Source organism: Drosophila miranda, chromosome 4 (assembly GCF_003369915.1).
Source record: "Drosophila miranda strain MSH22 chromosome 4, D.miranda_PacBio2.1, whole genome shotgun sequence".
Taxonomy (NCBI): domain Eukaryota; kingdom Metazoa; phylum Arthropoda; class Insecta; order Diptera; family Drosophilidae; genus Drosophila; species Drosophila miranda.
In genome coordinates, this window is record NC_046677.1 from 16,914,075 (window position 1) to 16,936,261 (window position 22,187).

The 22,187-nt window shown below is 40.0% G+C and overlaps 1 long non-coding RNA gene across 5 annotated transcripts in view; it reads right to left on the reverse strand.

The window, feature by feature from the left end:
* The window catches only part of LOC108163848, a 155,134-nt gene that overhangs the window by 99,185 nt on the left and 33,762 nt on the right, over positions 1-22,187 (reverse strand). Inside the window, exons 1-2 of one of the 5 annotated variants that reach the window (XR_004472847.1) lie at positions 14,041-14,502; positions 13,894-13,985 (exon numbers count right to left, since the gene is read on the reverse strand). This is a non-coding gene — a long non-coding RNA (uncharacterized LOC108163848). Of the gene's footprint in view, positions 1-13,893; positions 13,986-14,036; positions 14,503-22,187 lie in introns of those variants that run through there. The other 4 variants (XR_004472850.1, XR_004472846.1, XR_004472848.1 and 1 more) reach the window with 4 other exon arrangements.

A 22,187-nucleotide genomic window follows, 5' to 3' on the forward strand; every position in this document is an offset into this window, starting at 1 on the left:
CGTAGCATTCATGTCCGAGAAGCTATCTAAAGCTCAGAAAAACTACTCAGTCACGGAATTAGAATGTTTAGCGGTGATAAAGGGAATTAAAAAGTTTCGTGCTTATGTAGAAGGTCAGGCATTCGAGGTGATAACCGATCATGCCTCATTACAATGGCTTATGCGTCAGAAGGAGTTGTCTGGTAGATTAGCTCGATGGGCCATAAAACTACAGGGATTCTCTTTTGAGATAACGCACCGGAAGGGCTCACTAAACGTGGTAGCGGATGCCCTATCGCGTAAAGAGGAAATTACTGTTTCTGAAATGGAAGAGCAGGGTCCGATAGTTGATCTGTCTGCCGCAGAATTTAAATCACCAGAATATATGACCTTAATTGATAACATTCGCGCTAAGCAAGACAAATTACCAGACTTGAAGATTCTCAATGATTTTGTCTACAAAAGAACCGAACCTGATCAGGGAAATAATGGTGTAGATAATCTATCTTGGAAATTGTGGATTCCTAGGGAACTCACCCAGGGTGTAATCTCGCGGGCTCATGATCCGCCCAATGCCGCTCACAGTGGAGTAGGGAAAACCATCGAAAAGATTAAAAGATATTTGTTTTGGCCAAAAATGAACAAGCAAATACGTGAGTATGTAACTCATTGTGAAGTGTGTCGTCACACCAAACACCCGAACACCGTGTTGAAACCACCCATGGGAAAACCAATGGTGTCAGATCGTCCGTTTCAAAAGCTTTATATGGATTTGCTGGGTCCATATCCCCGATCCAAGAAAGGGCATATTGGTTTACTTATTATCGTAGATCACTTCACAAAATTTCATTTCCTATGCCCCCTTAGGGTGTTTACTTCCAATCGGGTGTGCGATTACCTCGAAAATTATTTGTTCTGTACATTTGGAGTCCCGGAGGTGATATTAACAGATAACGGATCTCAATTCGTTTCTGGAGCCTTTCAGGCTTTTCTAACCCGCTTTGGGATACAACATATTCGTACGGCGATATATTCACCACAGGCGAATGCCAGTGAGAGACTCAATAGATCGGTGTTAGCAGCTATAAGAGCTTACATAAGCCGGGATCATTCCACTTGGGATACCAAATTACCGGAAATCAGTGCTGCTCTCAGATCCAACATTCACCAAAGCACCGGGTACTCGCCCTATTTCCTAACCTTTGGACAAAATATGATTCTGAATGGCAAAGACTATGAGTCGCTTCGCCACTTAAGACTCTTATCGGAGGATAGCCGCATTAGTTATCCGGAAGCACTACAAATTATTCGCGAATCGGCAAAGAAAAAGGCGAAAGAGTCCCATGAACAAAATGCTAGGCGATATAATCTACGCTGTCGGAAAGTAGAGTTTAAGGTTGGAGAGCCAGTACTTGCCCGCAATTTCTGCCAAAGCAATGCTATTAAAAAGTTCAATGCAAAGTTAGCGCCGGTTTTTATTTCAGCCGTGGTATCTAGACGAGTTGGCTCATCCTATTATCAACTGAAGAACGAACAGGGTAAAAACTTAGGAATATTTCACCTCAAAGACATACAAGTGAAACACTAGGCAACTGTCCTTTTTCCGTTTAGGCTTCGCCAGTTAAAACTAGCGCTTCCTCAACTGTGGTGTAGTGGCCAGTTGTGACTCTAAAACTCCAGAGAACAGCTTGGGAACATAACATTAACTCTGCTCTTTACAAAAAAACAAGATAAGAGATCAATTACAAGAGAGCAGTAGTTAAAGCTTCCATTGAAGAGCTTAATGTCTAATTTAGAGAAGCAGCGTGGATCTGTGGGAGTTATGTTTTAAAGCTTTACTAGAAATCATACGATTACTCCGTTAGTCGTGGAAGCTATGTGTAAGCTTTGCTTAGCATCGTACGATTACTCCGTTATCTAGGGAAGCAAGGTGTAAGCTTTGTCTGGAATCGTACGATTACCCCGTTGGTTGTGGAAGGTAAAGTTCCGATCGTAAGGGCTAATGCAAGTAATAGAACTTCTGGCAAGATCATTGTTATAGTGAAGCTGTGCGAATTCGGATGTGTCTTTTTATACAAATATATAGATCCAAGTGAATTTGAAAACGTTGTGCAATCAAACACGTGCCAAGTAAATTGAAGTTCTGGTGGACTACATTATTCCTTTTGGATTAAGAAAAAATAAAAGGTATTTGGACCTTACAATAGTGACACAGCTTTAACAGTCTCGTATCATAGGGCTGGAAATCTTACTACGTTCGACACTGGGAAAGAAAAACCAATTGACCCCCCCTCCAAGAACGAGGTCGTCAAAGTCCATCGATTTCTTAGTAGATCTGGGAAAGACCTCGGATTTCCCAGGAACCAGCATCTACATAAACCAACGATAACTACAACCAAATAAACCAGAAAGAGCCGTCCGAAGATATACTAGAGTGAAACCCGAAGTTATGTGGAGGCATACTTGAGCTGAAGTACATTTTGGAGTAAGACGGGAAGAATGGTTTTCTTGCGCATTCGGAGAAACTAATATGCCGCACTCGTCACCCTTCTCGCTTATGAATTAAGCGCGCGGCTAAGGCTTTTGCATGTAGTTCTTCGCAATGTGTGGAGTGGCTCTCAAACTGTGAAAATAAAACATTATTCTGCGGCGATCCACACTGCCGTTTAATAGTCGTCGTGTGAAAATGTACCAAAGTATTAGTCTTGAGTCTCGTCATGAGATTTTCCATTTATTAAAGATTAGGCTACGCACTAACTATTTTTGCATTGTCTAGATTTAAAAAAAAAAAAAAAAACCAATAATGTATATAATTACCCATAATTAGAAATTAGCGAAAATGAAAACCACATTTTTTTAAGATCAGCCGTTGAGTGGCAAATCGTCGTCGTACGGGTATGGAAATGGAAAGAAAATCGGTGTTTCATCCGAATTAGAAGTGAAGACCTGTATATTCATAATTTTTCTCCCTTCCTCAGAATATGTTCCTACGTCGCCCCTTGAGCTCAACGGACACGCCGGATAATTCGTATAAAGTATGAGTGAGTTACGAAACTTCCTTAAACGGAATTCTCGAGTATTTTCGAAATATATATCTGTCTTATAAAACTTCTATTCCGGTATATGAAACAACCATATCCGTGCCATAATTTAAAGCGGATCGGCTACTAATTTTTCTTTCACGTTTGCCTTCTAGTTATATAATTATCATATTTTTCTCTTCTTTCCAATTCAATTTCTTTTACGCCATATTCTCTACACATAAGTCCTATATACATATATACATATAACTAGGTATAACTGGATACTATTTCCTCCTTCTTTATTTAATTACTTTATGCTAAGTTTATACTTATCTGGAAAACCATGAAGTCCAAACCCTTAAATTTTGAATTATTAAATAATAATTAGTAGATAATAATGGAACATTAAACCTTTCGTGTTTGTCCTGAGTAGAGCCTGAGGAAGTCCGATGATCAAATAGAGATGCGCTCGATTAGGGTTATGCTGTCGATTAAACGGCATACAAAGGTAGGGAGGGTAGAGAAGGGGTCAAAGTCATCTGAGTTCCCCAAGAGCGACGGAATATAGCCTGACTATTTGTCGGTAGTCGGTTAAACAGTTAGTTAAAATTCACATTCTTTTCTTTTTGATTTCTTTTGTAGAGTTCCTTTTGAACATTAAATCAAGTGTACCTAAAACATCTTTGCGAATGTGTTCGTATAGCAGATAGGAGAGTAGGAAAGATCCCACGACATTCCGGCGAGCTAGTTAGAGCATAGCTAGAGGTACACGTTCCGAAATCCTGCTATACTATTGGTGTCTGACCGTCAAAAAAAGTATGTACAACCTCCATCCGTACATACAATCTAACACCTCTACGAATATGAATTTCTGGCACATTACAAAAGGTAACAGGAAAACTCAGAGACATTTAAGGCAGATTTTCAAGTTCTGTCACAAAACCAACATCCGAGATAGAAAATGTTCACACAATTAAAGACTTAGTTGCACGAAAGCTATCCAAGCTGATTATAAGCCGAAAATTGTTATGAAAATGACAGTCGCACAAAAAAGTGGCTCTAGAAAAATAGTGACCTAAAATAGAAAAAAGCATGGCAAAAACGAAATGAAACCAGCACCAAAGTTTTCATCTTTTTCAGGACACACATTTAGATTTAGCCGCCAGCTGGAAACACAGATATATATATATGTATACCCACATGCTTAGAATATGAAAATTTGGCGGAGGACACGTAATCAGGATTACAACATAAATTTTAATTAAAATCCCGGCCACAATCCTGTGCTAAAAATGGCTTGTTCCATAAAAAGAGAGCGAAAATGTCGACCCAAAAAAGGATTCCACTAACATAAAATATACATTTTGATGGCAATTATTAAGAACATATTTAAGGTAATCTTATTACATATCCTGTTATTCGGATTACAAATAACAATATTAATAATTCCAAAATCTGCAAGCAAAATTGGGATCTAGCAAGGTCAACATAAAAATAATCAAACAGGCGAAAAAAGGCCAAGGCCAGACTGGGTCTTGGATAAATATTATCTTTTTGTCGTGGAAGGGGCCACCAGACGCTGCTAAGAGCTTGGCCCCATACGCACTCCATAAATATTGGCCTACAGACAAAGACGGCTAGCTAGAAGGCATAGAAATAGCCATTCCAGACAGGCCCTTCCGATTTTATTCGATTTGTGTAATAAAAAATAAATCAATGTCAATATTCCCCAAAATGCAAATTAGAACAAATAAATTTGGCAAGCAAACTGCAAACAAATTATGGCCACAATCATTTTTGTAATAATGCGAAAAAAATCGATTTGCCTGAGGGCAAAGCAACGAAAAATGAAAGGAATTTACGAAATGATAGGGCTAATTTGTGGAAAAAAGCCAACAGTTTCATAAAGAAGCGTATTCAAATGAAATTGTATACAAATGTATTTCCCAAAACAATTTAGGGTTCTACTTTACCCAACTAAAGGTTCGGAAAACAATTACCAAAAAATGTAAAACCATGAAAATATCAAAGTATCATTCAATAAATTCCAACAAAAACACCATCCTCTAATCTCCTCAAAGTGTTAAGGCACTTGAAACAATACAACTTGTAATTACAGGGCAGCTAAACAAAGGTTACAAGCTCGCTTTTGTGTAACTAAGCAGAGCAACCTCCAGCCACATTGCTCCTAGCACGTGATCCAAGGATACTGCCACTTAGCCACTTGTTTGTGGAATGCCAGGAGAGTGGCCGGGCAGGAGAATGGTGTCTGCGGCATCTGAGTAAACATAGCTATCTGTTACAGTCGGGATTCAGTGCGGGGACAGTCCCAGTCTCTGGGCTATTCTTTCGGCATAATGGTATGTGTAATTTGTTTTACCTTTGTGCGTGAAAGGACGGTAGACAGAGACACCATCTCCTTATGAGGGTGTGTGTCGTAAGGCATTTCTAATTATGCAAAACTTAGCAGCTTTGCGATGCGTTAATGGGACCCTCATACAACTCACACAAAAAGGGAACACGTGCGAGGGTTACAAGTGGAAAAAGGGTTAACATTTCCCAGTGACTTACAATTTTGCTTTCTCTAATTAACGTCAAGACTTTAAGGCCGCTCCATATGCGAGATGGAAGCCATTTTCTCTAATGGCTACCAGATTTGTCATTATGCATATTTAATATTTTCTGTTTACTTTGAAAGCCCATCAAATGGTTCGTCTTTGCGAGTATTGCTATGCTTCAAGGAAGGCCAAGGACTTTAAGGCCCTCGAGTGGCAAACGGCACATGTTTGATGAGACATCAAATGCTGTTAAGGCTCGAGCATGTATGAGAGACGTGTTCGCTCTGCTATCCGTGAGGAGTTCGGACTTTTACTATGGAATATTAATGGAAAATATTAAAAAACATAAAAAGAAGATATGAAAACTCGCAGCGGACTAAATTAATATTGTTTCCCGCAAATCCTAAGCCGAAGATATATTTTATTTAACAGTTCATTGCCCTGTCCACTGAGGCACGCCAATCAAATTAATGCCATATTTGAAAAATTGCTTTTCTTATTTGATTAATAACCCCGGAACAATGCCTAGCCGTAGAAGCAGAGCCCCATGCCGAGTCGAGCCGAGGACTTTTGCCAAAAGTGCTCATAATAGTCTTGGCCTTAGGGCTAGTCCTGCGGTGGTGGCAACGAGTTAGGTGGAATGTGAGTGCCGCACTTTAATTGGGGAATATACCCGAAAAGGGAGGTCTAGCTTTAAATTATAAATTTGCGTTATATGCATTAATATGATCCGATATCAGGGAGAAACATTAGATAGGCCGGATTAACACTAACAGTATATATGAACAGTATTTTATGAACATAAAAATTGCAAACGATTGCTAAAGTATTTTAACATAGCCTTTCTATGCGCTTCTCATAGGCGGTAGCTAATCAAGCGTGTTGCTTTGTTACTACTCTGTAATACCCACATTAACAGTAAGCATTAGCTTAACATCGGACCAACAGAAGACTGTTGAAGAACATTTCATTTTAACAGCACCTTTCTATGCGATTCTCATGGGTTGCAGGTAAGCAGGAGGGTTTTTCGGTTAATATTCTGTAATTATGGCTCTTCTCTCACTACATCTCTCTCTCTCTCTCTCCTTCTTTCTCTCTCTCTCACTCTCTATCTCTCTCTCACTCTCTCTCACTCTCTATCTCTCTCTCTCTCTCTCTCTCTCCTCTCTCTCTCACTCTCTCACTTTCTCGCTCTCTCACTCTCTCTCTTTCTCTCTCTCACTCTCTCTCTCTCACTCTCTCTCTCTCACTCTCTCTCCCTCTCACACTCTTTCTCTCTCTCTCCCTCCCTCTCTCTCTCTCTCTCTCTCTCTCTCTCTCTCTCACTCTCTCTCACTCTCTCTCCTCTCTCTCTCTCACTCTCTCACTCTCTCACTCTCTCACTCTCTCTCTCTCTCTCACTCGCTCTCTCTCTCCGAGGACTTTTCCCAAAAGTGCTCATAATAGTCTTGGTCTTAGGCCTAGTCCTACGGTGGTGCTATATTTTGTGGTTACCTAAATTAGGGAAACGCAATTAGAAATTACCATGAATATACCAGGAAATGGTAAAGTGAAGATTTACGATCAAATCTAACTTTAAATTTTAAATTAAGGTTAGAAAATCTGCCACTAACAAAGAATCTTAAAGGCCAAAGGCAGATGATGATGATTAAGTTGGGGACAGACGACCTCCTGTCCTGCGGCTGGCTGTTGTTATTCGGCTTGGCTTTTTTTCGAGCTGGTTCTCCTGTGGGTTTCATAGGAACACGACACTTTACGTGACTTCCTTATCGTAAACAATTTGTTTGTTGGTCATCCCTGAATTTCAGCTCAAATCCTGCAACTCTCCATCTTCTAGAATGAGTGCGATGAGGAGGAGTCATGCGGCATGTCTTTGTTTAGGTTATGCCACAGCGCACAGGACAACAGCTGACTTCCTGTCCGCTAATTCCGGAGACAAATGAACAATGCCGGAGTTCGGCAAAAAACGAATGAAACCGTTGACAGCTGACGGCCCAAAGACAGCGCCGTCTGTGCCTTTGCCGCCTAACAAGCTGATAAACTTTGGGAATATGATTCCCTTACTTGGGCCCTTGTTACTTGGTTTCGGTCTGGGGCAGGTGGTTGGGTAGTTTTGATACTCGCAGTACACGCACTGTACCACATAAAACGTTTAAAGCTGAATGTTCGCCGAATGTAGTACTCGAATAAAACGAAGAATTAATACTCCGACAACTTGCTTGAAGTTCTTTGTGGCACATCCGGGCTGGGAAGCTTCCGCATTAAGATAACATAACAACGAGCCAGGCCAGAGAGCGCTAGTATCTTACAAGTAGTACAGGTTCCACTTAATATTTCCTTTCTGGCTGCAATTGCCAGCCAGCACACAGGGCGAAACGACAATTGCAGATCCTTCTGCTCATAAATGTAGCCACGTTAGAAGGACTCTCGTTCTGCCCTGGCCTGGCCGGGCCTGGCCTGCAGCCATCGTTGTTTTTGCTACTAGAACTAACGTCATAGTCAAAGTGCCTGAACCTTGAACCAGTCGCACAATAAAAGTAAATGTCCCAAGGAGCCACAAGGGATAAAAATAAAAGCCCAACAACAACCAAAAAACATATATTGGTTGGCCGAAATTTGTAACACACTTTCAAAACTGGAATTTCTTATGATTTCATATACTTTGCGAGACTCAGACAGAGATCCTTTAAACTTGGAACCTCTTCTCAACAGATACTAGAAGAAGGATATGCCTTAATTGAGTCTTTTGTTAATTCTATTAAGTTCTCTGCGTAGCACACATCTAGAGTCTAGACATAATCGCAATACCCTCTGAAAGTGTATAATAAAAACGTGGCAAAACAATGTCCTGGCTGGTCGAGAGCAATTGTTTAACTGTGAGACATGCCGCAGCTTGTGTGCTCATAAGAAAAGCATAAACATTTTTATGACTTTTGCCCCTTTTCAGGGGCATGCATGTCCTGCACCGTTGGAATGGGGGCACCAAGAAGCAAGGATCCATCCAACCATATTAGAGGGCTCTCAAATTGTTCCAAATTAGATTTGCTTAAAAAACGAGTGGCCTAATGGAAATCATTAAATGATTTTTATTCCATATCTAGATTATTTATTTCAGCAGAGGTCGCCCCTATTTTACACTTGAATATGCCGCTGCCCAGCAGTCCAACAAGTAGGAACAACGTTAAGAAATGTTTACCTTTTCATGGGAACTTTTAAACGGCCCCCAGCAATTGACTTTCCTGAACTTTTATTTCAAGGAACTGAAGGGGGCTGTAAGGAACGAAAGAACTAAGCAAATATTTGACGCAATTCGTGAAAAATAAATTAGGGCACCTTAAAGTCATTCACATATATATAATAACCATTTAATAGAGTTGTAGCGGGGCAAATCTTTTATTCCGAATGTCTACGTGCCTTTGGATAAACCAAATTTTTTCGTTAGCAATTTTTGTTGTCCTTTTCGTGGCCATTTTCTTGGCGGGTAATAAATCATATTTTTTGCCATTTTCGATTTGTCTTCATATACAAATAGCAAACAAAAGTTTCCTTTATGAAAGAGAAAAAGAAAAAACAATGTATCTATTGGACGCACAATGACGAAGGCCAACTAAGTGACGGGAAGAAAATTATGCATGTTACGCGAAAACAGTAACCCAAATAAAACATTGTTTATCTGGGGATCTATTTGGATAAGCAAATGTAGGGCGAGAGTCTCTATGAAGGGATGTATTTTAGTTAACAAAAAAATACTCGGATATGCTGGGATACCAGTACAATTAGACCAATTAACCTGTCCATCAATTAAGTTATCATCAAGTCAGGTAGGACCCTGTATGCAATTTGATGATTGACTCGCTAAGCCGCTTGAAACTGTTTTCACACCCCAAGCTGCCGCGGCGATGGCTACCTGCATTTAGGACAATGACAACGGATCCGAGCAGCCAACTGGATGATGAATGTGTAACGTTGGCAACTGCCTGAGGCTGAGGGCCGGTAGGAAAGCCCCGGATCCCTGGACCCTTGAGTGATGAATAATCTGTGCAAATGCACCCCCGAGGGCCAATTATCATACGCACTGGAGAAGCTTGTTAATCTGCGAGTACATCATGTATGTGTATGATTTATAATCTTCATATTACCAGGCGCTGTTTGATCATTATTCAGCCATCTGAGACACCAGCACAGCCGAATTGTGTCGGGGATGTTTAAAGTTTAAAGACCATAAAAATGAAGACGAGATTGGAGACTTAAAATGCAGGCAACGTGAGTAGAGTCGGGCACATCTCATGGCCGACAACCGCTCAAAGTTGCAAGCCGCGTGCCACGGAGCTCCAGAGCAGAGAGCAAAACCGAAAAAAGTGGGCAAAAAGCGTGGCTCATAAAGACAAATTGCATAAAGGATAAGGCCAGCGAAGGAACAAACTGCTGCAAAGGATGCCTGTCTCCCGATACGAGTATGATTGGCACTACATATATGTATCTCTCTCTCTCTCTCTCTCCCTCTGTGTGTCTGTGGCTGTCTCTCTCAGTGCCTCTTTGTCTGTGTCTGTGCATGCCAACTGATTTTCCCAGGGCAAAAAAGCAAAAACGCTGAAAACGTAAAACCAACGAGCGCCAAGATTTAGCGGTACTGGGGTTCTGGGTTCTGGCTTCTGGCGTGTCGGGATCCTGGGTAAGCCCAGGCCTCTGCTCTGTTGCGGCTGCTGTTGCTATTGCTGTTGCCATCAATTTTGGTATCCGCAGCGTAATTGACATTTGATTAACGCATAGCTCAGCTTTGCAGTGAGACAAAAGCGCAAAGGGCAACGTTAATCACATCAGCAATTGAGACTGGGATAAATTGAAACCCAAACCGAACATGAAATCTTTTTCTGTATGCTGACCACACTAACGTGTCCCACGTACCACACAGAGGGCTTTACTTACAGAGAGCGCTGGTAGGTCCCTGGCCAAGTCAAAATGTTAATGACTTTAATGGCCCTGCGGCATAATTATATAAAGCCCACAAAATTGCGTTTTAATGGGCGCAAATGTTTTTTTAATTGCATCAACATGTGACACTTGATTGCATTACATTCAATATAAATTTGCATTGAAAATAATGCGATGTATTTAGCGGTCAGTCGCTTTGTTGGAAAAATGTGAAAACATAAGGGATATGTTTATACAATATACAAGCCCGCTAAAATGGTGGCCAGACTTCGTTCCCTTCAATCAGCACATCAAAAGTGTTTCTTTAAAGCACCTTCAAGTTTTCCCATTGAAAACTGTATTTCACCTCAGTCCCCTACATTGCACCTGGACAGATATTGCACTCTTTTTGGATTTCATGCGCCTCAATTTAAGAATGCAAATATTTGTTTCGTAACTCTTGTTTTTTGCGTTGCCATATTTTTGCATATGGCAACCTTTTCACTTGAACTGTGTTGTTCTTGTGGCAAAACATGACCGAAAAAAAGGCAACAAAAAATTTGTAACTATTATTTATAGTTCAACAGAATGTCTGAGGGTGTAGCACCGCGTTTTTTGCTTATCTGCTGGTCGTCGGTTGTGGTTGTAATAACAAACAACAACGCCAGGAAGCGCCAGTGGGTCGCTCGGCCGTTCAGCCAAAAAATGAGAGCAATTTTTCAAAAGCGGAAACGTTTGTTTACTCTGTCTCGACCAGAAGCAGAACCGGAAGAGCCAACGCCAACGCCAAACCCATCCGTGGACATTGCATTTGCAGGAATTGTCTGTCCGTGTTGGCGAAAGTGTCTTTGGGTCCTATTCTATTCTATCCCTGAAATTGTCTTTAGGTCCTGCTTTTGTGTCTCTGTATCTGCTACGATGCCAAAAATCAATGTGGTTTTTCCCAAACTGCGGTAACATGCCTTCTCCTCTGTGTTTTCCTTGCTGTTTTTTGTCCCCTGGTCTCGCCCATTGCATTAAAGGTCGATTTTTAATTAAAACTTGCAATTAGTAAATGGAGTTTTTTTTTCTCTTGTGCCATCTGACAAAAAGTTTTGATATATGGTGTTGTGTGGCTTCGGTGTAATGAATCACAAAAAACCATTCAAAAGTTATCCAGCTAGAGTTTGCACGGGTCTCCCAATTCGTGGATGACCAGAGCTTTGAGTAAATAAATAGCTAATTAATATTTATAGATTTTAATCCACAAATTAATAAACCACTTCTATTATAAACAGTTCAAGTGTAAATAAAGGCTCATCATAATTACACTGGAATTTTCACATTTTAATTAAAGTTAGTTGATTGAATAATTTTATAAATCCACGATTTTATTATGTTTTCATTTCGTTCATTTACGAGAAACAAAAGACAGAGTAGACGTATTTTTGTAGCTTCTATAGAAAAAATTTTACGCATGCTAAATAAAACATTTTAAATATAATTTTACCACAAGATCAAACAAAATTTAAAAAGTATATGGGACAATGTCCATATGTTGTATGTAATACATAGCCAAAATATTGGAAAATAAACTTCGTCACACTGCGTGTGCTGCAGGTTTTTATATTTGAAATATTCAGTAGTTTCTAGTTTCATAACAAAATAGTAAAAATCGATAAGCTTAAAACAATCGAGCTATATTATTTAAAAGCCGAACAGTAGTACTAGAGTACTTCAAATTATTATGTTATTTTGTGTGCTTTTAATGCGAAATAAGATACTACTGCAAGACTTGCGAATTATTTAAAAGATGGTATAAAAAAGGCGCATAATAGTTAAGCTCACGTATTAAATTAATTCTCATTTATTCGGCATCCTGGACCCATTAAAATATTTAGTCATATATTTAATCTGAAATATTCCTGGATTTAATTAGTCATGTGGGCCACACATGAGCAGTTAATTAGAATAATGCCAATTATCACATCCATTAAGAGGAGGTTTTCATTTTACTTTGCTAAAGTGCTCAGTGACCATCCATCTGTGTTTAATTTGGTGAAAATAACGGTATGATTTGCTTTGCAGGAAGCATTAGCCCTCTATTTTGTTTGTAATCAATAGCAAATTATTCGTGTAGCTATGATAGTCTTAATAAGTGTAAATTTAATTAGTTAAACGTTTTGATAGAGCACTCTTAACTGGATTATGATATCCTGTTTAAGTTCGATTATCAATTCAATAAATGTTCACATTTTTGTATTGGCATAGTTACATATTTGCTACATTATTTTGCCAGTAACAGCACAGCAGAATAAATACGGGACTTGGCACTCTGCATAATAAACAATTGACAGCAAATATGTATTGATTTTCTATAAGAAAAATATTTGTGAGATTAAAATGTAACTACAATTGGACACTGAAGTTTTTATATCCTTAGAGGTTGAATATGTAAGAAAAGAAGGGTAAAAAGGGACACAACGAAGACAATGTAAAGCTAACGGCATGTCAAATATCCATCCATCCATATATAGCCGTATGCCACTTGCAAGTGCAACTGTGCGACGTGCACAAACGAAAGCAAACAAGTGGAATGGCAAAATAAAGCAAAAAATAAGTATAAACCAGAATAGATTTCTGTCTGATAGAAATTGCAACAGACAGACAGATTGATTGCTCATATTTGTTGCAATTCAACAGAACATTTTGTTTAACTTAACTTCAGAGAAGAGGAAACGCAGATAATTACTGCACGGAAGAACAGGGGACATTTGACGAGTTCTTCAAATTGATGATGGGTTACAATGCAAACAGAGTACTCTTAATGAGACTCAACTAATGACAAGAAGGAAAACTGACTCATCAAGGGACTCACACTGTCTGGCCCCACCGTTGATGAATTGTATTGACAGTCCTTTTGGAATTTGAAAGCTTTGCACTGTGGGCGCCTTTCCCTGAGACATTCATCTGAATGGATAACCCGAACCCGAACACGAAACCTACCACACAACACATTGAGTAACCCACTGGAAATGTGCTTGACTTTCACTTTTTCAGTCAACTGAATGCCGTCAAAGGGTCCCAGTTTCATTTCCCCGTTTCCATTACAGTAAAATACAAAACTTTGTGGCCAGTCACAGTTCGCCTGGTTTTAAACTGCCATGGAACCCAAAGAGCTTGATGTGTGACGTTGCGATCTGCATTGATTAAATTTAAAGAAAAAAGTCACAAAGGTTGAGATAAATTCTGCCGATCCGGCACTTGACAGCTGTCGGTTTAGCCGCGGGGTAATCAATTTGTCATAAGAAGCCAGGTCAGGAGTGTTTGACCATTTGGACCGATGAAAACAGACTCGCACTAAGCCAAACCCTGATTTCAATGGCATTCATGGCTGAATGTAAAACTAAAATTGAATTTGGTCAACACAGACACACACTTACCTAAGCGATTATCAAAGAAGCTTGAGCTTTTTTTCAATGCGGTTGCGTCCAACACGAGCTTCAAGTTTTCCAGTTATAAATCCGTGCCATGCCTGTAAAATAGAAGGAAAGCTGTTTATATCAGATTACTGATGCACTGGTACGTACTGTGTATGAAATCCGGCCTTGCAGACATCCCGCCCGGCTGCAGGGGCAAAATCAGTGCGTTCCGCGCAGGATATCCAAAAATATTCACATTGATAGCGGAACAAAAACAATTCTCACACAACTTTTCTTCTTTCTGTTTACGACTAAAGCTTCTCCTAGCAGCTGATCACGGAGCTACCAGACAGGTGATCGAGCAGAGTTGCTTCACGGACTGTGCTGCCGGACAGCCAAAAAAAAGCCGAAGGCTGCCAGACTGTTGGAGTTCGGTTACCCGAGTAGGAGTTGAGCGCCAACGGAAATTTAAAATTTAAATCGAGAAGGAGGAAAAGCTGGTATTCAGGAGGCGCTACAAGCTCGCCCGATCGACGGTACTCGCTTCAACTGCAGCAGCATCGGGGCCGAGCTCCTGACTGGCGACAAGATCGTGCGCATGTTCGTGCACTCGAGCATCAACGAAGCGAGCCGAGCAACCGCAACAAGCAGAAGCGGCAGGCAGGAAAGCTCCGACGTTGAAGTCCTCTGCTCGAAATGCTTACAGAGCACTCAGAGCGCAGAAAAGGTGCGGCAGACAACTACCGTCTGCAAGAAGTATGCCGCAGCGCAAACGTAGCCGTGCCGTACCGTAAATAAAATTTTTTGCTGGAGGTGGCAAAGACATTGCGGAGAGCACTGAGGGAAAGGAGAGCATCGCGCTGTAGGTTGTAGGGTCAGTACCGAGACTCTGGTCTCTAGCGGGATGCGATTGCTCAGCCCACCGAAGAGAAACAGACGCGCTTGCGAAGCAATGCTTTGCGGCAGTTCGGCAGCCGCCGCGCCTCACTATATAGGTACATCTATTTATTACATGTGTTCACTAAACATATTTACACTTTTTTCGTTTTTTAGTTAATAAGCCAGTGTCAAGTATTCTGTGTGTTTTACGACATTCTAGTACACTTCGGATTTGTGATGGGTAAACACATAGACTATTTTTAATCCCCTATCTACTATGTGGGAGGGATCATGGCCATTTCCCATAAGCTCTATCTCGATCTTATTGCCCGTCTGTTCAAACACTAGCTGTTCATCGGAAAAATTACGCTGCACTTCTTCCAGTAAGTTCGCCAAGTATCTTTATCTACCGAATCCTGTTTCTGAGCTCTCCCCAACAGCCCCAGCATCCGAAATGGAAAGCGTTCGAGACCGAGATGGCAGCTTCTTCCGACCAACCACTTGAACTGAAAGCTTTCGAAATTTATTGTTTTCATAGTCCAACAATAAGTCCAGAACGTGCTGCTTTGTGAGACTATTCAGCGTTTGTATTTGCTCTTCCTTGCGATTAAAGAAGTACTCAGTAGCTACGATCTCACTCCAATTCCGTATTACTTCTTCGCCCAGCCTCATGCCATTGATCAGCGTTTCGCGCAAATCATTGAACTCTGTTTCCCCGCTAAGCCACACGACCTCTTCGACTGCCATAGTTACATAGTAGCAGGGTCTAAGGTAAGCACCGAAAGTACAAACATCAGACGCACAGTGTGTCAAGACAATCAGCATAATAACCTAGAGTACATATGGCCGTGACCTCCAAGGGCTACAATAAAAGTGGATTAAATGTAAACATGTGTGTGCCGTGGCAGATTCTGAAGCCCTATCGACATTTCCTCAGGAGGGACTCAAACTCGAATTGATCCCTGTGCCATTGGTCTTGTCACCAGATCTTGTCCCTTCCATATCCCTTTGGATATGGCCAATCAATGCCTAATGGCTTTGGTTACATGCCGAGTTAAGCAGGACAAATGACAGCCAGGCTCTAGCAATCTCTGGTTAGAAGTTTATCCACTCTCGACCTTTTGTATGCATAAATGAGGCGGCCCGAAATGGCCTAGGCTTAGGACCAACACCCTTCAGTGTTGCCAGCAAATTAAATGGACTAAATTAAATTATTTTAAGCCTAATTTTGACATGGGATACAAAAGCCTTAGTATGCGTGAGCAGAGTAAGGATTCAGTAATAACTTGGGTATTACTTGGTTCAGGCAATCATTTGGTGGTAAGCCAGAAGGAGCTTCCTTTTCAATGATTAGATTTTCGTGATTATCTACAACTGCCACCGCCTGAAGGTGAATTGGCTCTAATTTTATTAGCACGCCTTTTTTTATTCGGCTGTCAGCCTTTTGGCCCAGCAAAGAAATGAGCAGCCAACACCACAAAGGACATGTCAGAGGCAAACTAAACAAAAATCGAAAGAAGGCGAATGCTCTGGGGCAATGGCTGTGGAAAATGGGGAAAGTCGAGTCTAGACAATAAAACGCTTTTTATGACTCTTTCAAATGATTTGCTCGAAGACATTACAAAGTCTTCAAGTTGGTAAAAAAAAGTTTGGCCCTTTTTGGTTGGTATTCCCGTTCCTTGGAGAGGAAAGTCGTCAGCTTTTGATTTGAACTCGTCAAAAAAAATGATAATTATGGAAGTGGACTTTGGTCATGACTCAGACACTTGTCCATAATCCGTCGAGTGCAGAGAACTTGTTGGAAATTCCGTTGCTTAAAGCCAGTGTAGCCACTCAATTTCTCACACCAGGAAATACACACAGTCCAAGGGGGCTCCGCATCGCTGAGAGTTTCCCATCATCCTCATTATTGTCGCCATTCTGTGGCCATCTTCGGTCCTCTGGCACTCTGACAGCCACCAGAAATATCAAGAAAACTTTTCCCGCTTCCTACTTATTCATTTATGTATAAATTTTAATAATGTACAAAGGCCTGACTCTGTCTGAGCCCTCGTTCTTGAGGCGCGAAATGCATGTCAAAGCTGCCACAGGAGGAGTTTGCCATCGGGGCCCCAGTCGAAACTTGAGTGTTTCCCCCACACAGCCGCAGGAGAAAAGACTCAATTCAAGTTTTGAGAGTTGAGTAAAAAATTGCCCTGTGGTTGAAATTAAATTTTTATTTCTCCCTAATTGTTTCTGTCGAAGAAGTTTTTGGCCTCTGCGCCTTTGGTATAAAGCGTTTCACTAGGTACTAAATTTGGTTCAAATTTAGCGCCATTTTGTGGTAGTCCGAAATAAAAACCACAAAATGTAAAATGGGTTTTTTTTTGCAGTTGAAAAACATTATAATTATTATTTATTACATAAGAATCGATTTTATTATTGCCTCTAAATAAATAAATTACAATTTATGTAGAAATCCTCGTTATTTAAAAACTAACGTAACTTTTACTGTGTTTATAAAAGAAAAATAAACGAAACTCTCATTATTCTGTTTAAGCGCCTTCTTATATAAAAGCTTATAACACTTCTTCTTTCAGCTCACGAAAAAGGGAATAAGCTTTCAGAACAAATCAGAATAGTTTACTTTTCGGAGCAAAGGATATCTTTTGCAAAAATATTCCTATAGTCTAAGGACTCCAATCCAGAAATGCCATTTCATTTCTCTTTGCGATTCCTGACTCTAGAACTTTTCTTTTTTTTGTGATTTTTGTTGTTGTGTCTGATTTAAATACATTTTATATATGTATACTACAAAATAAAATGTTAAGAAACCTAAAGTTGCGTCGTGCCTCAATCTTGATTATAAATCAAAAAAAATTTAAGAAAAATACAACAATTTGAATGTAAATGTAACAAACGACCAAATAAATATTACCATAGCTAAGCAAATTTTTAGATCTGACAACGAACTTTAGCATGCAATTGTGTAAATTGTCCCTGCACTTCTTGCCGACCTCTGCAAATGTATGCAAAAGTAATTTACAAGACAATTCTTTCAAGGAGCACACAAACTGTCAGAGAAACTTTCAACTTCTCCAAGCAGCACTTTTAAAACGGAAATATAAATTGTACATTAAAGTTAAATATATCGTAGATTTGTATGTTTTAATTAAACAGAGCAATCGCGACCACAAAATGGTGCCATGCGCCTCATATTATTGTAATTGTAATACTAAATATACCATGAGTGCTGAGGACGACAGCTAGGACTATAATTAAACTGAAGTAAAATTAGGAGAATACTTTGTGGGTCGAAGAAGTGTTAGATACTCTTATGTTCCCTCTGCAAGAGTGCCAGTTCCCTCTGCCCTCCCTCTCATCCTTTGGGGCTAGAAATTCAGTTAGACAGTGCAATAGGGTTCAAAGGGGTGTATTCTTAAATCCAATTTTGTGGCCGACACGAACTGCATTTTGGGCAACCCGATGGTCGCACCTGTCGACTCTGCTGTGCGGTTGATGTTTGTTTATGGGCAGCGCCTTTCATTAGTGACCAACTTGATGGCTGACTGACAGGAATAGCTGCGTGTGTTTTGTCATTTGAAGCCCACGCTCTGACAGCGGCGAAATGTAATTCAATGAAGCCAGAAAACTTGCCTGAATCTGGGCTACCATTTTGCGTTTGGTTAAAGAGCGTTCCATTCCGATCATGATTTCCATTTTCTCAGTATTTAAATTAAAGTGATATCAATATCATTCGTCATTCCTTTTTCCCAATTGCAACTTTTGTTTTTTGGTGAATATGGGAACTGAAACAAAAAAAAGCTCTTATCTGTCATCGTATTGTTGTGGCCTCAATGAGCCATCCAATGAGCCTGCCGCATCCGTTTCTTTTTATAAAAACTGTAACAAACTGTCCTGCTATCCGCATTCATTTGGTTGGTTCACTCTGTCACTATGATTTTAGTTGGCTATTTTTTTAATTTCATTGATTTTGTTGGCCAACTTAATGCTTAAAGTGTTTCAAGATCTAAATGGATCTAAATGGAAGGTACGATTAATAAATGAATGATGGCACATTGCAGAATTTGTAGATAACATTCCTTTAAATGTTTTGTGGTTTAAAAAAAATAAAATTTCTTTAAACAGTACTTTCTAACTTTCAGAATGTCAGGAAAGAGCATCAGTCATTTCCCATCGATAAAGTTGCACCTCCTATCCTCACCACCCTTCTGATCAATCCCCACCATTTCATTTCCCCGTTTAATTGATTTCGATTGTTTCGTGTCCCGCGGATGGCATCGCAAACTCTCATTTCCATTCAACTTTTTTCCTCGAAATCGACTCAGCATCGCACAAAGACTCATAACTGTCATTGTTATTGCTTTCGAGGTGGTGCTATTGTCCGGCAATACTGCGGCTCAAATGAGGCGTAGGCCTCGCCGCCTGATGAACTCCACACAAATTTACGAGAATGGCGGGAAAACCGAAAGAGACGACCGGAAGGCAAAACTTTTTTCCAAAACTATGGTTATCCGTCTGACGATTGTCGGGAAACCCATTTATCAGGCTGTGCGAAGTCGTTGAATGAAACTGTTTTGCTGCTGAATGCGATTTGGCGTAAAATAATAGTTTTTCTCTCGTTTTTTTCAGCAGCTCTAGCCCAGAGCTATATGGGTGCTCCATGAATGCAATTCTTTATGGCAGAGCTCTATGAGTGAAACGAAGTCAGATAATTGCGGCTTTCTGGGCAATGGAAATTACCTCTCAATCTGGAAAACCTCTTTACAGCAGAGTAAATGACTTGAAAAGAGTCTCGGGCTAAACCCGATTGGAACCATCACAATGAAATCAGCGAGAATGCCCAAAAGCCTAAGTAACAGAAAGTGTTTTTCCCCGGGAAAAAGGAGAAAGCCCTGCCACAAAAGGAGCCGAAACACTCACAGATATTGGCCCGACTAATAACATTGTTGAGTAGAAATGGCTGACGGGAAAAAAGTGGTCGACTGCCGGAAGGCATTAGAACCCAATTTACTTGTGTGTGTGTACGTTCCTGGAGAGAGCTATGCGGTCGAGAAAAAAATAATCAAAATCAATTGTGTTGCTTTCACTGGAATAAAGAGAAACCATTCGACCAGAACTTTTAGGCTTAGCAACGTTTCATTTCCTTATTGCCCACTTAAATACGATTTTAATTAGAAACGAAAACTTTGTTTTTCCCTCCGATTACTTTCCTCACTTTCGATCCCCGAAATCAGTTCTTAATTGGCAGCACTTTTAATGCTTGACTTCTCCGTAAACGGGAAAGCAGGCCACAAAGGTTGCTAACAGAAACTTTCCCCTTGAAGACCATTCCGCTTGGCATCTGTCAAATTAAAGTGCATTTAAACAGTTCAAAGGTCGAGCCAATATTCACAGAATCAGCTACAGACCAAGGCCCATCCCCCTGTCAATGGCAATAATGATGAGGGTTTAACCCCTTTATCGATGTGAACTTATGGGGATACGACTGACAGCTCCCCGGAAAAAATGGAAATACATTTCTGTAAATATGAAACAACGATGAATACAGTTAATCCTGTCGATGTCGATGCTGTCACTTTAAATCAATATTTTCCATGTAAATGGATGAATTTGTTAATTAACTTGCGTTTATGAGAATACATATACATAATCGTATATGATAACTATCCGTTCGAGGATACATTCGTAAATTATGCTGTGGTCAATGGTAGTTCTCCTATCTGCCTATCCCCTGCATTTTGCACATGAGCCCCCGGTCTTATGTTATTATTCTACCATACGAAAACACCCTAAGCTCCTGCTAATTCTATTTGATACCTTATGACAGGTTTTGCCGGCAGTAATGTCAGATTATCCAGAGCCCCATGGGAAGTCTTGAGGTTCACCATCAGTTCTCTGGGTAATTAACGCATTTGAATGGAGTTCCTTGAGGAATTTTAAAATAAACTTTTCTTCAGGCTTCCGTCCATATTCTGTACAACATTTTCTCACTAAAAATCGCACTTAAACGACTTCACATCAGTCTTTTTGCCCGCACATTTACTGCTCAATTGATCTGCTCAAACGTGCCATAAAAAACTTTCACCCCAAGGTTCTTCCCATCCTCAGTGCCCTGCCTCTTCTATGATTGATGGGAGGCAGCCAGAAATTGATGTCAGCCATGTGGCTGCAAATTATCTCCGCTTGATTGCTTGACCTTTCTACTTTTTTCAAACACAGAGAGCACTCCCAACATAAAATATACTTTGAAAACTTAAATGTCATGAATTCTTTTGGTTCACAAATTAAAAACATTTCATTGATTGACCTTCTCTTTGGAATAATGACTGTAATTACGCGGCAGACACTTAATTATAAATCCATTTATACGCAATAGTGTCAAAATTATTTACAGCCTTGCTTTTGCTGCAGCATAAATAATATCATTAATGAGGCGCATAAATAATGTGGTAGATAATTCAAATGTCAAACAATTTGTTAAGCAAATAAATTAAATTTAAATAGGGAGTTCGCTTCAACCTCTTAAAGGATATATTCAATGGAAATTATTTATTTTCCAATGATTACTGTACACGTTCTACAATTAAAAACACTGAATCAAGATGCCCATTCTGGAAGACCTATTTGCTCGGAGATTTATTTTTAATATTATTTGTACACCTTTCTCCACAACTCAAGATTACTTTCACGCCATGTTTTTCCAGCACCTTAGGCGTCATTAATTTCCAGCACCTAAGGCGCAACCAATTTCCATCCGGAATAATTAATGCAATGAAATTACATGCCTTATTACATTACACCCTTTTACCTTTCACACCTGCTCCAATACATTTCGCAATTGCAAATTATGTGTCTGTATAAATCATTTACAAAATTAACGTTGGCTATTTAAAATGCAATTTAATTTCTCACAAGGACAATAACAGAGCACGCGTTCAAAGAACAGGACAAAATTATACGGCTTTCTGTGCCGATGCCGTGGCCAAGGCCCCTACCGGACCTGCTGAACATTGCAACGAGAGCCGCATTGCAAATGAATTAAACTTTTTTAGTGCTTCCCATTCTCCATTTTGGGCACTTTTTCTTACATGCAAATTTATTGGTTTTTTCCCCGTGTGAACAGGGTCACACTTAAATTAAATAAAAATACAAAATAAAATGAATTGGATAAGGAAAAAGAATTGCACATTTTGCCTCGAAATTGGAGACATATTACCCTGCTGTTACCCGATGCTTTTCCCATCCACACTTTTCGAGGGAAAATAATAAGGATACCGAGAATACCCCGAATAAAAGAAGTACCGTTTTCTGGGACAATCAAAAACTGGCTGCATTCCCACGAAAATCCAATGAAAATGGAAGGAATGATTAAACCTAACGAGAGTTAAGTAAACCTGACAAAAAACTTCTTTCCAATATCCTATTTCTGTCTG